We start from the raw sequence: 17,234 nt of genomic DNA, 5'->3' as shown, positions 1-17,234 counted from the left end.
GTATTATTTCATCTTTGGCGTATGAAATTTGGAATTATGACCTAGTGGCATTAGGGTGAAAAGGAAAATTCAGCATGAAAAACAAAAGTTTATCAAACATTTGTTATTCATATTAAAATAAAAAAGTGTGGTCTCACTGAAAATTCTCCGATTTTTAAGATGTTCTGTGTGGTACGATTTTCATTAATAAAATCCCATGAAGAGAAGATTGGACAACCAAGTATTGCGAATCACGAATTTGTGTCTATATTTGATGAAAAGTTTAAAAACTACCACCAGAGATACCTCCACAAGTGTTCGTTGTCTGAAATGAAAGTTGAGTTATTACAAATTTTGTGCAAGATAAGTATCAAAGTGTGCTAAAAATCATCATTGAGGATCGACTCGTAATAGGTGACAAGATTGCGAGACAATATTACAAAAAATGTTAGCAAGAAAGATTGTGGCAACTGTCTTTCGACATAGTTGTACTGTTTATCATTTTTCTGGAATGTTATGCTGCAATAAACTCTGAGTATTACTGTTATATTTTGCATAAACTTACAAGCGCAGATCAAAACAAGCGGCGAGGAAAGTTGTGGTCTAAAATTTTGGGGATTCCTTTGAATACTCATATGATCCTCAAGTTGATTTCCTGAAACAAAAATTCACGTTAAAACTCTACGTTATTGAATATTACGTATTTTCATTCCATAATATAGTTTTATAAAGAACTATTACGAGTGTAAGAAACTATATAAATATGATAATTATTATGGGTAAAGTAGAATGTCATAAAAGGTATCTAAATAATGAGGTTATTGAAATGACCATTGAATCTAAATTATAAATATTAAATAATTAATATGAAAATTAATAAAACATTTAGTTTTCTCAATTTTAAGGCATGTCATCAGGTAGAAATCTCATTTATGTACGAGTCTAAGTTTTTTTTATAATTATTGTAGATTGACTGAAATCACAAATTAATTCAATTCAGACTTCTCACACTGTATAATTTGTGAAATAAGTTAGTAAAATACTATGAAATAAATAATAATAAAGTTTGCTATAAAAATGTTTTGGTTTTTGTAAAATACAGTCCCTTATGATGAATGATAATTTATTTTCGTAAGACAGTTTCTAAAAACATAAAGGTGAGTTTATCTACAGAGAAAGTTTCAAAAAATTTTTATTGATGGCGGTAGCTATGCCGTTTGCATTTATATTTGAGTCAACACCACTGAAGCATCTTATTTTCAATCAGCATAAGTAACATTTCGGTATAAGGGGAAGCCGAATTAATTCTTTTTTCATCTAAAACTGAAATATTTATCATAAAACATCATTCTTGTATTACCAAACTTAAAGCATGTCAAAGAAAGACGATCGATACATTTGCACATTAAGAGGCTACAAATCCAATGCGGCTCGAAGGACCAGAGATAGGAACTACTCAATTGTTGCTGTGTTTTTTTGAACTGATTTTCATTATTTATTCTCAAATCTTTGAATAAAACAAACGATTAATATATTTCACATATCTTTTATTAGCACATGGTGTTTTTTGGCGCGGTTATAATTTTATCTGAATTTGATAGTTTTCAGTAAACTTTTTATTCAACTATGATGACCTTAATTTGCAGATAGTACCTATATTAAAACAATAAAAGAAAACTTTTTATAAAAAGTAGTAAAGTTTCAAACTAAAAACATAATTAACTAGTAATTTCTCGTTCCCAATTGTAATGTCTTGATATGCCACTGCGCGCTACTAACTTCGGGATAAATGATAACAGGCAATCTTCGAAGAACATGTGGCCTCTCTTTTTCCTAGTCTAAGATTTGTATAAAAATTTCTAGGCAACACGTTATCAACTGAGTCAAAGATATTTTATGTATTTCAATAAAACTAAAAAAAAAACGTTGAGGGATCTCCAGAACAAATAATTTCTCAGGTTATTTGGTTGTACCGTAGTCTCTTCTGGACAAATTTCGTTATCGGCAGTGCACGTGTTAAATGAAAAAATATCTTGCTTATCTTCTATTAAAGATAATATTGCATTTGGTTTTTTCGAAAGTATTTATTTCAAGATTTACTATTCAACATGGGAAACTGAACCTCTCTGCTCCCAATCAGATCTTAATAAAAATTAGAATGTGTTAAAAAGACGGTGGTAGATTATCTAGCTCGTCAAACATATGTATTAAAAAACAAGACTATTCGTTTTTTTACGTGATGATTGTGATATAACAATATTTGATACAATTCTCTTCTTTTCCTATTAAGAACAAATTTGCAAATTGTAATTTGCTCTAAAATTAAAATAAACTTATCCAGCGAAATTGTTTGGCGTATGAGAACATTAGGTTTGATATATTATTAGTCGTAGAAACTGGCTTGACAACCCGAAATAAATCATATTTCACCTGCGATTAACTTGGAGAGCATTTGAATGCCACTTTCACGAATATTAATATATTGCGGGACAGGTTGAGGGCTTATAATTCTAGTTTTAGGCATTTCATTCATCTAATATGTGCAAAATTGAACTATAGCAGGCAATACATAATGCTAGATATCTTGTTTCATAATACACAATGTTGATGAGGAAGACTTGTTGATGAATTAGGGAATAGGGAAACAATCAGTTGAACTAGGAATTAAATATATTAATAATTCAGGTAGAATTCAATACCAGATAGAGATACTATGAGAATGAAGCGAAACATATTTACCTTTACTCTCTCAATTTTTTCATTTTCTCTTTCAGAGACATTCATGATTAACAAGTCTTGATAATCAATATCTCTCGGTTTACCTTCACTTTTCATTATATCACCATCTTGAGCATTCTTCTTTCTTCAAACGTACCACATAGCTCAATCTCAGTCAATAATCAACAAATGAGTAATAAAAGACTTGATAGTGCAATTTTTTCAATATGTAAGGATTGGGAAAATGTAGAAACATGAATGAATGAATATCTTGAAGAAGTGGCAATTTGGCTGCATTGAATAAGTTAAAATAAAGAAACCAATAAATCCTACACAAATTTTTGCCCTAGAAAGTCGCAAGTATAATTATAAACTGTACAAACATACAAAACTGTAAGTAAAAAAATAACAAAATCAAGGCAATAAAACTATTTAATATGTATATTGCCAAATGAACTGAAAGAACTAGATATAAGTATGGAAGCTTCTCATAAAAAATGAAAAGAGTGGATAAGTGAAAATATTTATGTGTAAATTGAAACATTAATAATGATCCAGATTCCAGATATACATTACAAAATGGGTTTTATATAAAATAGGTATTATATTCCGATAATAAATATATATAGATAAGGACCTTATCACACTAGCGGATTACGGACGTCATCAACGCGCAACGATCACGCGCAGCGAATTCGTTGCGGACGCACAACGAGATCGCTGAGAATAGCAGCGTGGACGCCATTTTACACTATGTACTTATTTAATGTGCGCTACAAACACGCGACAAAAACGTTGAATTTCTTCCACCCGTCGGCAACGTCGTTGCGGTGCAATCTCGGCGTTTTCGCGATGCATTCCGCATCCCGCAGCCGCTCGGAAATCGCTAGTATGATAAGACTCTAAGACTTGTTCCTGTTGAAGTAACAGATGGTCCAAAAGGATTACATTTGACAACAATGAAAGCAACCTAGCCTAACCTAACCCATCTTTTCTGGCAGAACACGCTATTCCATGGATTATATATATGCCAAAGTATAAACAACATAAAAAACTGGAGAAAAAAGTAGTTTTAAAAACAATATTTCTCAAGGTGATTAGGGGTTTGATAAAAAATTGATTCAAAAAACCTTAGCGTAATTTCAAATTTTGCAAAAATATATCTTTATATTATAATTTGACCATATTTTCAGTTCCCCGATGATGAAAGCATATTTATACGATATTTCGGATTATATATTAGAACTAGTTTACTTTGGTATTTTATTGCTACAACCCTTCGAAACTCACATTTATCGACTAGAAGGCAAATAAGTATTTTGTGTGAGTTTTAAGTGTGGCAACAATCGATAAAAATAACGTTTATTATTGAAATTATTTGAAAAAGTTATGAACAAAAATTGTGGTAAACGATGTGTTCCTTATTTGGAAAACACTCCAAAATCTATAGGGTGATTGCATAACAAAGAGTTTTTTCAAATGCTAATCCATTGTTTTATCATTTTACAATTCTTCTCTTACTCTCTCCCTCACTGATATAGACCATGAAGCCTGTCCTGTTATATTATGTTGATAGTTTCGCGAATCCGTCAGGTATTTTTTCCTAAAAGGTCTACTTACATTATGTTTTTTATACGGTAGTTGTGTTTACCAAAAAGGGGGTAGTCATGCGAATATACATATACAATGCAATCATAAGACTCGAATAATGGCCAAAATCATAAAAAGCTGCACAAATCATATTGATTGGTAAACCATACAAAGACCCAACCAACGTGTCATCGTCCAATAAGCCTTCTACCTATGATGTCCAAACTCCTTGAAAAATAACTCCTATATAGAATAACTAAAGACCTACCTCCACAGGAATGGATTCCCAACCATCAATTTGGATTACGACAAAAACATTCGAAAGTGTAACAAATTAAAGCCCTGGAAAACAAAGAATACTGCTCTGTTGTTTTCCTAGATATCGGACAGGCTTCTGAGAGAGTGTGCCATCAAGGGCTGCTATACAAAAACTCTTTCACAAAACTACTACTCACTTCTGAAATATTACCTCACCAACAGAACATTATAACAAAAGTTAATGAGAAATAGTCCAAACATTTTACTATAGCAGCAGGGGTGACACAAGGTAGCGTACTAGGCCCGTTATTTTACGTACGTATACAGATACACAGTATACAAGAAACTTTTCCTGAATACACAGGCATCCTTTCTGATCAAGAACCGCAAACAGCACCAAATATTGTTTAGTGTAAGTGTGTATAAATTCATCCAACCGTTTAAAAACAGTTTAAATAAATAAGGGGAATATTACATTTCTATAATACTCGTTACCTCACGATATGCAGTTTGAAATAAATTATTCTATGATATGACTGTGACATTCAATTCTCAATGTTCCTTCAATGTCAATTAGATATATTTCCGTAAATTTAATATAAAAATATGAATGGATGTGATAACATAATTATTTTTAATGGTGAGCCGCTGAACAACAATTGGATGGTACTAAATCAACGCCAGTGCCATTTTACGTCAAACGAAGTGCCATTAGTGGAGTAATTATAATCACCCGAAACGAATAATTGTCATTTCGTCCTACCAAACTGTTAGTCTCTAGATACTAATAGCGGTTTCCACTTTTCCAGTTCTACGAGCTTGTTAAATTAAAAATCACAAATTTGTTCAACGACCACCAGAATCGTTGGTGGTATTTACAAATAACTGAGTAACTGCACTTTTCAGTCGTGGAACAGTGTACTAGGAATACCCAGAGTTGTAACGGCTCTTCAAATCGAATAAATCTTCATTAATTCTATTTAAATGTAGACATTCGGAATAGAGTTAAATGAGAATTAGTAAGGCAACCATTTTGTAGGGTGATGAAGGTAAATTATAAATCCATATTATGATCAGAATAGTTTTTTTTTATTATTGAAATGAATACTACAAATAAGTCAGATGATATATAGTCCATTCATTCAGCTTCTGGGGCAATACGACATAAGCCAAGCCAATGAAAATAAACTTATTTTTATGATTAATATGTAGTAAAGTATGTGGGTAAATAATTTTATGTACCGCTTGCGGTGTTGTGGGTCAATATGAGAAAACTATACCAAAGGCGTAGAGCAATCGACGAGGCAGTTGAAGAAGTTATTAACAGCTCCATTTTTCTTTTTTTTTTGTAATTTTACCACCATTTTATTGTTTTTCTTCTGAAAGTGAAATTTTAATTTACAAATCACAAATGAAAATGTTTAGAGGTAAATAAGTTTGAACTCCAAATAAAAAAGTGAACATATCAAAATACACGAGGAGTTGACAAAGGTTATTTCTTCTTTTGTGCTTTTTCTGCAGCTTTTGTGACTTTTCCTTCACCAGGACTTTGAAGCTTACACTCTTATTTAATAAGCAAATGTCAATAATAGGAAAAAGTGCCATTAAAAGATAATGATGACAATGATGATTTATATTCTTTTGGTAGAAGCTGGATAATAGATCAGCTCTGTTGGTATATTTCAAAGACAGAATATTACAAGGAAATACAAAATTTGAGAATAGAACAAAATTAACTTTCTCTTCAAACTAAACATACCTTTGAGGGAGAAACTATGATTGAATTCATCATAACCTATATTGGGAGTGTTGGGAGGCTTTTGTACATAATGTTTCGATTAAATTGTAAAATTCTGTCAGATAGAAATGATGTTGATGTTTTTGATCCAACAATTTCTAGATTCAGTTTCCATGAATTCCGTCATTGTTTTGGATACTGTTAGCTATCTAAACAGAAAAGGAAACTACTTTTATTAAATGTCGAATCATTTGAAAGACACGTGATTATTATTTAGGCACAAATAAAAAGATATGTAATTCAAAATATCATAGGTATATCATCTCAATGTTTAGCACCTTTGAATATGATCGCTATCACAAATTGCAAAAAAGTAGCCAAAAATTATTGAACACGTAACTAACGAGGGATGAAACATGTGTAAACTTAACAGTCAACAATTTTGTGACAAACAATCAATTATGGACACACAACAGTGTGTTTTGAAGGTTGAAACTTGAACCACATATATTTAACATACATGTCATTTATTTTGCTAATATGAGTTTCTATTGCACATGATCAGAAATGCGATTATCAAAATGAATGAAGCTAAGAGATAAAATAAAATTTTATCAAGAGATTGAAGTAAATGAGAAACAATAATGTTTACTATAGAATGAAATATGGCTAGATCTTCTGCAGATGTAATCTCAAAATGATGTCAATCACAAATATTAAACACAATAACGGGTCAAAAGCTGAGCTCGAACTGAAACCATGCAAGTTTCCTATCCGTGGGGTATGATCTGAAAAAATGGTAAATAAATCAGTTTAGCCATATGGATAACTTAGTATGCGGAATGTTATAATCCAAGAGATCAATCATTGAGAAAATCTCTATGACATAAAACTTATTACAGGTATCTAATTGTGCTGACATTTCTTGCGTTCAGAACATTAAATTATCCAGTTTAATACAATGTCGTCGAAAACAACGTCATAAAAAGAGTTTCTGATATTTTAGAAAAGTTGTATATAATTTTGATTGGGCGATAGGTTTCAATAACAACCTCATCCTTTTAAATAACAGAGCAAACTCGTCCAGTTTCCCACATCACCGAAAATTTACCATATTTTAACAAGAGTTTATTTTATGCTATGTTAAGCTATGATTTTTTCTAGAATTTAATAATTTAATCCATTTTTTGTATCATAGCAAGCTCAACTATCTGATAATTTCCTTTTGATGGTAAACAGCGCTCATATGTTTTTATTAACAAAACTCTTTAAAAGTAGAATCTCAATTTCTTAAGTTCGTAATAATTACTTCCAAACAGTTGAATAATTTTTCTAATCCTTTCCAAAATAAATTTAGTACTAAATCTGTTGGTTTTCTCCTTCAGGGTTCAAAATTTCACAATATGATTTTCAATTTGTGGGTTCGAAAACAAGATATATCATATCATGTCATTTTGATGTTTTTATTTCTAATCTCAACAATATTTTACTCAAAGTATCTTTGATTCGACCAGCACTCAGTCATTTATCAAGACCAAATACAGTTCTTTACTGGTGGAGTGATTCATGTATTAATTCAATCTGTTTTTCAATAAAGCAGTCCGGTCCTGAATGAGATTGTAGTTGCGTTTCGTTCTGCACTGAGAGCTTAGTTAACTTTTAATTAGATTGAAATTTATTGTCAACTGGCCGGTAATACAATCAACCAAACTCGCCGTTTACCGTCTTTTCGAATGAATGAACTATTAAAACGTAATTTAATAAATTCATTAATACATTATCCTTGATGTTAACATGTTGATGACCAAAGGTTTATAGGGATAAACACCTGAAAATTGATTTGGACAAGTATTACGTCGACCTCGATTAACCAACAAAAAAATTATTGTTACCTACCTTCCTGTTATATCTGTCACCTTCATACGAGTTTATTCATTACGAGGTTGTATTGATGTCTAGTTAGCCTAGACCAGATCCATGCATAAACAAAATATTTTGTTACCATAGCAACGAACAATGACTTATTAGAAGTTTCAGTGTAAAGTTTGACTTCAAAAAAGTAAACCAGAGTTACGCAATAAACTAAAAGAAAAAATAAAGCCACAGAAATTGTGAAAATCGAAAAATTGGGTAGAAGCATGGCGTTCGATCTGTGCTCGATTTGAAAACGATGTAGACTTCTTAATCCAAATTGTTACTATGTATGAGACTTGGGCACATTTCTACGATCTAGAAACAAAGCAACAATCGATGGAATGGCGACACTCTGGTTTTCCAAGACCCAAGAAGTTTCGTGTTCAAAAATTTGCTAGAAAAGTTCTTGCTTCAGTTTTTTGGGATTGCCATGGAGTAATCTCGATTGATTTTTTAGATGAGGGTAAAACAATAACTGGAGATTACTATTCGACATAAAGAGGTGGAAAGCTATCCAAAGGTGTTTTGTTTTTGCAGGACAACGCCCCTCCACACAAATCTCATGTTGCCATGCAAAAAATTCGTGATCTGGGGTTCAATTACTAGAGCAGCCCCCTTATTCAGCAAATTTGGCTCCGTCCGACTATCGTCCGACAATATGTTGAGTAATAAAATATTTTGACATTGAAATTTTTTTTGGTTCTATAGTAGACTAAGAATGGCTTGACGTAACTAGTTTACAGTAACAGTGATATAATAAACCATTTTTGATGTTTCCTAAACTTAATTATTTCTTCTATACAAAACTAAATCAAAGGTGAAATAGTCCAGTTGACGAATTTCGGAATCTACAAAAGCTTTTTCCGCGAACTTTGCATCACTTAATGTTGGAATCTCATGTTTTTAGTTTCATGCCCATCACAACATGTAATAGTGGACATAAACCATGTTTCTTACAAGCCAGGCTTAGCATTGGACTGTTAACAAAAAGCTAAGTTGCGAATTTCATTGCAGTAGATGGAGATTCTGATTCAAGTTGCTTGAAATCCTATGGCTATAACCTTGATCTTTCACACGGTCCCTACTGTTTAGTGCTAGCTCATGATTTTGGGTGGAGCAGCAACAGTAAGATGTCAGAAAGTTGAATCGTTCAAGTGACAGATGGAAGATTTGGGTATTTGAATGTTCCATCCATTTCAATGACAATCCTTGAGTAATAAGTATAATTTTGCAAAAAAAGCAATCGTTTGCTTGGTTTGTTGGCTCTTACCAAAAGATGTAGCTGTAGCTATTGATCTAAAATTTGTGGCATGTTGATATTATAGCAGGGAATGATTTTTGTTTGGTTCTCTGTTTTTGAAAGTTGATATATGAATATAGCTGTTGTTGTAAGTCTGGTACTGTTATTTACTGTAACTACTAATGAAGAAGATATGTCAAGATAACCGGTATGCAATAGGTTGTATGAAACGTTGCATGCATTATGTGTTTTCCTTCTCCCAAGAAAAAAATATATTGTACAACAATTAAGAAAAATTACATATTTTTCTCAGTGTATACAGTGTACTTCTTTTACGGATGCGTGGTTATTATGTACTCACAACAAGGTTCAGGATTGACGTTTTGTACTTGAAACAGATACTTCTGCATTACCTAAGACAGATAGGCTTCGGAAACAGTGGTCTGTATATAATTCCGTATTCGATAACTGTGAAAATTTCGCTGTATTTTCTGTCATAGTGTCAAATTTATATATTCTTGCAAGCTTTTTAGGACATTTACCATTTTAGTGATTAAAAAAAGGCGTCTCGTCTATGCATGATCGAAGCTTTGTACATATTTTCTAAATTTGGTAAAAATCTTCTTTGACTGTGGAGTTTCTAGGATTTATCATTGGCTTTGGTGTTTTATCAAAAGACCCGAATTAAAATCTTCCATCATCAACCACAACCGTATGCCCCTGCAAGGCTAATACCTGCAGCAGTCTGAACATGAAACCATAAATTAAATCTTTCATAAAGGTTCTTTTAAACATAACTCTAAGGGAAAAGGCATTTTCAATTGGGTACATAATTAAAAAATGTTTGAATTCCGGGTGCTTTGGGCTGTTTCCAACCAAATTTTTCGATTGTGTTCCAAAATACTATCAGGTTTGTGGATTTTGATATATGAACACAGTTTTTTAATGATTATGGTGCTCCTCATCATCGAGTATTGAGACCATAAAGTTGATGGTTTTATTTTATAATTCCTCAAAATAATCTATCAAATTATTATCATTGAAACATTCACCAAAATTCCAAAGTCAAAATATTTTATTACTCAAAATAATCTCCTATTAATTGGATACATTTATTACAGTGAACGTGCAACGTCTCTAGACCTTTAAAAAATTTTTTTTCTTCTTGCTCTTCAAACGAGACCTCCATAGCTTTGATTACCTCCTCGTTGGAAGAAAATTTACGACTTTTAAACTTTTTTTCAGTTGAGGAAAGAGACGATAGTCGGACGGAGTCAAATCTAGTGAATAAGGGGGTGTTCTAGTAATTCAAACCCTAAATCACGGCATGGCAACTTGAGATTTGTGTGCAGGGGCGTTATCCTGCAAAAAAACAAAATACCTTTGGATAGCTTTACGCGTCTTTTCTCTTTAATTTTTTCCCGTGGAGTGGTCAGTAATGTCGAATAGTAATCTCCAGTTATTAATCTACTCTTATTCAAAAAATCAATCATGATTACTCCATGGCAATCCCAAGTGTCACCATTCCATCGATTGTTGCTTTGTTTCTGGATCGTAGAAATGTTCCCAAGTCTCATCCATAGTAACAATTCGGTTTAAGAAGTCTACATCGTTTTCAAATCGAGCACAGATCGAACGCGATGCTTCTACCCTTGCACGCTTTTGGTCAACATTCAAATATTTGGGGATCCATTTTGCACAATTTTTCTCATGTCCAAACTGACGTGAACCAAATGACGAACTCGTTCGTATGAAATATTCAGTACTTCAGATATCCGTTTCAGCACAATTCGACAGAAACTGGCATTACCGATCGGTCTTTATCTTCAATGGAAAATTTACCACTTTTGAAGTTTGTAGTCCAATTTTTCACAGTCGCATACGAAGGACATTGATCACCAAAGGTATTAAGTATATATTTGTTAATCTGCTAATCTCTTAACCCTTTTAAATACAGGTACTTGATGATGACCCGATACTCTAATTTTTCGATTTTCACAATTTCGTTGGACATCTTTTTTCTTTTAATTAATTGCGTAGCTCTGGTTTACTTTTTTGACGTCAAACTTTACACTGACACTTCTAATAAGTTATTGTTCGTTGCTATGGTAACGCAATTTTTGTTTATGCATGGAACTGTTCTAGGCTAACTAGATATCAATACATTCTCGTATTAAACGAAATATTTTAAAATTGCATTCTTCTGTCAAAAATCGAACAAAGCTGCCGCGCTGGAGGTATGTTTAAATACACATGTTTCTGTCTTATTTTCGACTACAATAGTTCAGAACTCTAAGGCAAGGCGCAAAGTGGAACACGTATAGCACGTGTGAGGTGACGCAGCACAGTACGTAGATTTGTGATCTACACTATTGAAAACATTGACACAAATTGACGACCTAGCGCGACCTGACACGGCACGCGTTCTCACAGACGTGTCCCGCTGTAGTTCAATCACAGTTTGCTTTGCCACAAGTGTGGGTATCTAGCAACTCTTTCCTTAATTTTGTTATGAAAAAATGACAGAAAAAAAATTAATAGAGGTGGTAAGGGAACTCAAAGAGCTTTAAAATACAAAAAATGGTGATTATATGAAGACGAAATTGAATAATCGGATTTGGGGTGATATTGCAAATTATTTCTTCCTTATCAAGGAATAAAACAACACTCTCTACTCAGTGTCATCCGATTCTGATTCAAAACTCAAGTTCAATAACAACAATTGTTTGGTTCGATTGTCAACAATATCAGACATTTTTTGATGCATAGTATTTAGAAACGCGTGTCTCAATATGTGGATCACCATGCAGCACGTGTAGCAGGCACGGCTCATGTCTCTCGTGTCACGCTATGTTATTCGTTCTATACTTGTCCCAATTTGAGCCTTGCCTTAGAGATACTTTTTATAATAACTTTTTACAGAGCAACAAATGACGAAAAATGTTACAGTAATTTCCTGTTATTGCGACTTTGACCTAAATATAATACGTGATCCTCAGTTTAATGATCTAACTTAAAATTAAGAAACTCAATTAAAACTGATACAGACGAATACTCGAACGGTTTTTTCATTGGTTCTGTTAGACATCGTTTATTAACGAAGGGTGAAAGCATTAAATAAGACGCGATATGATAGATGAAGCTTGCGATCATCTACAAGGCTCATTAAATTTTTAAGGTAAAGACAACGAGGATACATAAATTTTCATTTGGTTTAAATTTAGACGTTATTAAACGATCCGTTACGTCGTTACCAAAACACATACATATTCTTTTTAAACAAGTGAGGTCCGTTACCTTCTCTAAATGAGAATTTTTGGATATTTTCAAAGTTAAGAATGTTTTGTGAGTTGATCATTCCATATTTTCAGTATTCGTGAAAAACTAGGCAACCGAACCGTTTAGAACAATCTCAATCATTGTCCTCGGGTGTAACTATCAAAATAATTATTGTTGGAAGGATGGCAAATTCTTTAGACTGATGGCAAAATGTTAAAATTTATAGCTTCAAAAATATTAGTTTCATATCTCATCAAGAGATGGCGCAGACACCTCAATCTCACCTGCAGTTTGTAACACTATGGGTGCATTCCACTAGGCATTCACGACAACGATCTTTCCCGTTCCACTTAGTCCAAAGAGTTATAATCGTGAAGCCAAGTGGAATGGATAACGTGGAATTTTGAGCGTTGAGATAAATATTAAAGAATGGCAAATGACAAATGCAACTTATGAGAGGGATCATTTTTCAAATTCTGCAAATGTGTAATTCAGTTTACTACAATGTGTACTTCTAGATGTTCCTTGAAAGGCTGCAAATGACTTCTGGATGTGTTGTCTGTTGAGTAGTAGTAGCATAGCAGTTGGCGATTTCAAACCTGCCGGGTCCCATTTTTAAATATAACATTAAAATAATCTCAGAATAGGGGAAATATTAGATAAAACTTTCATAGCTTTTTTAAAAATACAGACTGATTGATAGCGCCCTGCGTGGCCTCGAGAGGCACGGAGCCCTGTGCGCCGCAGATAATGTGATAGAAAAAATTATTAGTTGTTTGGGAAACCTGGGAAATGATACATCGGTACATATACATATTTATGTAAACTAAAACCGGCCAAGGCAACAATCGACAACATATACCATACGGCGTCATAGCATTGTATTGTATTGCCATTAACGCATGCGACCTGCTTATAAAATATTGATAGTTTAGATCTGTTGCTGACAATCCACCACAATCGATTTTTGTTGGAAAAATTTTAATTTCATTCGTGAAATTACTCCATTCCCTTCATTATGTTAACAATTTTTTTCACTCACGAAATAAAACTTTACTTTTAACAACTATATCATAAATAGCTAAATGATTTTAATAGTTTTTCAGTGTTTTTCTGAATTTCTTTTATATTCCTCAAATTTTTTGTTTTTTTTATCATTCATAACCTCGAAGAAAATTCCATCACATTCCAAAAATTTTCTTTGTGACACATTTTCATTACCTATTCAAAGCTACTTCTCTTCAACATAGTTCATGTCTATGAACGGCCTATCTCATTATCCCAGAAGATCTGTTTTATTTTGATGGGGTAGTTAAGACAGTAATTTCTAATAACTGTTCCAACGATCTTAGTCTGGCATATATCGAATAGGCGAGTTTATTATGAACAGTAATAAATTTTACTTTTGAATATAACATCGTAATATTCTGATGTTTGTTGTTTGATAATAAAGTTTTTTATTAGTTACAAAAAATATGATGCGATTACTAAAGTACGATACCAAATAATGGAAATAAAATTTTGGATACTTTGTAAGAATTGAAAATGATTTCGGAGTAGTTTTATACGATATAAAAAATAGTTTTTGGAATTAGATGTTTTTTTTAAATATTCTTAATAGAAATTTCACGAAGTTTGAATGAAAATATTATATATTATATCTAAGTATATATAGGGTAAAATGGATAAAAAGCAAGGGGCTTGAGATTGCGCCAAAGAAACTCATGATAATGAATGGCTCAAGGATATAAGATCCACTTAAAATCACGGTAAAGGCCAGGAATCAGCGGTAGAAAAGGTTAAAGCTGTGGAATTTTGTTAATCAATGTCAATTTTTATGAAAATTTTGATTTAAGCTCTATTTATCCCCTTATTCTAAATCTACCCTGTACCATAGGGGGCCTTCCATTTTTTAGAGGTGAAAACTACCCCTTATCGTTAAAAATTCAAAAATCTTCGATTTTAGCATATATTTGAGATATTAGATCTGTTGATATTCTCAAACAAGTTTATGTTCAACCTCTCCAAAGATTATCCTCTGAGGGTAGTAATATTGAAAGCTTTCTTTAAAAACACTCAATAAAATTTGAATTCAAGCTTCACTTACTCTCTTCAACGAAATCTTCCCTGTGCCGAACGGGGCTTTTTATATTTTGCCCTCATTGCAAAGAAATTTAAAATCTCAGATTCTATGCATGTTTCGGGTGAAATGGAGTTTTAATGTATTATTCGTAAAACTGTTGAAATTCTTAAGCACGTTTATGATCAATCAGATTCATGCAACTCTCGACCAGGATTACTTGGAACACACAGTAATCCATCTGGGCATTTGTAAGCCTCGGTCAACCGTAGAACTTTTGTAGGCAATTTAGTGACCACTACCTAAAAGGTAACAGATATCTCCCTTCGCCTTGTGCCTTTTTGATACTAGTAGTAGCAGTAGCAGTAGTTTGTTCATCACATCCTGATGATAGAACGTTACATAAGTGAGTTTGATCATTACATCTTACAAATCCCGGTAATTGCAATATCTAAAAGGCTTCTAATCTTTTAACGAAGTGGTAATGCAGCAAAACGTCATTCCTCCGTTCCCTTATTCACAGATACCACTACTGATCCTCAGACACAATACGGTTGAAAAAATTAAATGTCGTATCCGTCGTTTTCACAAAAACTGTGTGAAGTCAAATTAGTCAAGTGACGACAACAAGAAAACTGAGTTATTCGCACGTTCAAACGACGATCTTTAGTAAGTAATTTCCTCACTTTCTGAATCTTTTTGTTACTGATTGAGATCTATCACTACGAAGGTAGTCAAAAACACTCAAAACGGGCCAATGACTCGCACACTCACATTATAGACACTACTTGATCGTCTTAAACACGTACCAGCATCACATGATGATGATTTCGGTATCGTGCCAAGCTTAAAAAAGTACCAAACTTATCTTTTGTCCGTTTCTTTTCCTGTTTCTAGTTAAAATCAAACCATTTTGTAAATCATATCTCACACGTAACACAAATAACAAGTGACCAACGGCACGGAATAAATGCTGATCGAAAATGACAAAAAATGTTGCTGGGTTGTGAATAGGTAAAAGGCCATTTTAAAACAGAGATACTCAATTTTACCAATAATTTTTCAAGTTCACCAAGAATCGTATCTCAGCCGTTCACTTGTATTAATAGCCACGTTTATGAGTTTTTTGTAACATAAGAATGTTTATTTGTGAATTCAATCATTATATCGTTTGTAACATACAGTATAAATGCAATTTCATCCCAGAATACAGCGAAAATCAAATATCTACTAGATTCTGTCACAATATGGAATATATTCTTATCAATTTCCTTGAGATAAATCACTTCAAACATCTCATTTATTTGATGATAAATTTATCTACGTGACACCATCGTCCTTTCAATGAATGGTAGGTATTTGGTGACATAAAAACCCTCTACTTCTGGTCCCTAAACGACAGCTCAAGTGAAAGAAGCTGTAATAAATGCTTAGTCAGCAACTATAGAATACTCTAGGTATATAATAATCGAAAGCAGTGTCATATCATAGGGGATTTATGACATATTTTCAATATTAAACGTGTCGAAGTGCAAAGTATCACATATTCAAGTACATTAACGCTTTGAAGTGCAACTTTTGATGCGAAAGCGGACATTACGAAAATGCCGAACGAACGACGATTTCTTAAAATTTGAATGATTGAATTTCATTCGTCAAAAAAGCATCTGGAACATCATCAATAGAAAATTTCATTAATAATTTTACTATATAATTTCGTAATTTTATTCAAAGATTTATCATAAGGGTACTTAGTAAATCTATTATGCAGATATCAACTAAGAACCAAAATATATTTTTTTAATTACTATACAATAAATAATCTTTCACTGACAAGTTATTATGTTTTAGGTAAAATGATGTTGTGATGATTTATTTCAGTTTTATTTTTGAATTTGAAATACCCCCCTCCCTCTGAATCAAAAACTTACTCGATTTATATAAAAATTAGCGCTTCAAGTGATTTAGATTCAAGCATAAATCAAAATGGCTTAACCAGCACCACCTATCCAATTTTAGCATAGGAGCTCAAATCACAAAATTTGATTGTAATTTTGCAATAAAACATAGTAAATAAATACACTAAGAATTTTTTTACATCTGCAAAGTTTGTTACTGAAAAATAATAAATAGTTCCGTGTAAGTATTATTCAAGTAATATTTACTTCTTCTCACACGAAGCTACTCATTTGAAACTAATTAATGACTCGACATTAATAACTAGTTATGTTTTATGTTTTATTAAATAAATAACTTTGGTAGTGACTCAACGGGACCAGTTAGTAATTCGTGTCAGTGAATGGTTTCACATGAGTAGCTCCAGGTGTAAGAGGCCACCTCGTTCTGTGTTAAAATCAGCTCTCAGCTGATTGGCGATCTATTTGATTCCGATCATAATTTTCGAAAACATAATATGAAACAAATTATGATGATATACA

General features: G+C 32.6%; 1 long non-coding RNA gene across 1 annotated transcript in view; it reads right to left on the bottom strand.

Annotated features, from left to right (window-relative positions):
* Positions 1-5,612: 5,612 nt before the first annotated feature.
* The window catches only part of LOC130903786 (uncharacterized), a 28,560-nt gene continuing 16,938 nt past the window's right edge, over positions 5,613-17,234 (bottom strand). Inside the window, exon 2 of the long non-coding RNA XR_009060779.1 lies at positions 5,613-5,924. This is a non-coding gene — a long non-coding RNA (uncharacterized LOC130903786). The remainder of the gene's footprint in view (positions 5,925-17,234) is intronic.

This window comes from Diorhabda carinulata, chromosome 2, assembly GCF_026250575.1.
Source record: "Diorhabda carinulata isolate Delta chromosome 2, icDioCari1.1, whole genome shotgun sequence".
Classification (NCBI taxonomy): Eukaryota; Metazoa; Arthropoda; class Insecta; order Coleoptera; family Chrysomelidae; genus Diorhabda; species Diorhabda carinulata.
The sequence above is the reverse complement of the archived record's forward strand: the minus strand, read 5'-3'. Positions and strand labels throughout refer to the sequence as shown.